The sequence below is a fragment of the Penaeus monodon genome, chromosome 20, assembly GCF_015228065.2.
Source record: "Penaeus monodon isolate SGIC_2016 chromosome 20, NSTDA_Pmon_1, whole genome shotgun sequence".
Lineage (NCBI taxonomy): Eukaryota > Metazoa > Arthropoda > Malacostraca > Decapoda > Penaeidae > Penaeus > Penaeus monodon.
The window spans coordinates 35791202-35791476 of record NC_051405.1 but is presented as its reverse complement, the minus strand read 5'-3'; positions in this window follow the sequence as shown (position 1 = coordinate 35791476).

Genomic DNA, 275 nt, shown 5'->3' with positions numbered 1-275 from the left:
AGCCGAGGCAACGCAATGTTCTTAAAGCACTGCAACACAGAGCAACTTGAATCCAATTTAGTGCAGTTGCAAAGGAAAGTACTTTGTATTTATTTCTGCCACCAATTATCTCCCAGACCTACGCCTCTTCTCTCGTTGATCTTGCAGAATCCGGCAGATGAGCGGGAGATGAGGTAGCTTCAGGGATGCTCTTATAGGAACTAAGATAATCCTCTGAAGATGCCATTCGCAGGAACGTCGAGATTGGGGGCTCAGTGCTCTTCGTAAGGCAGCTG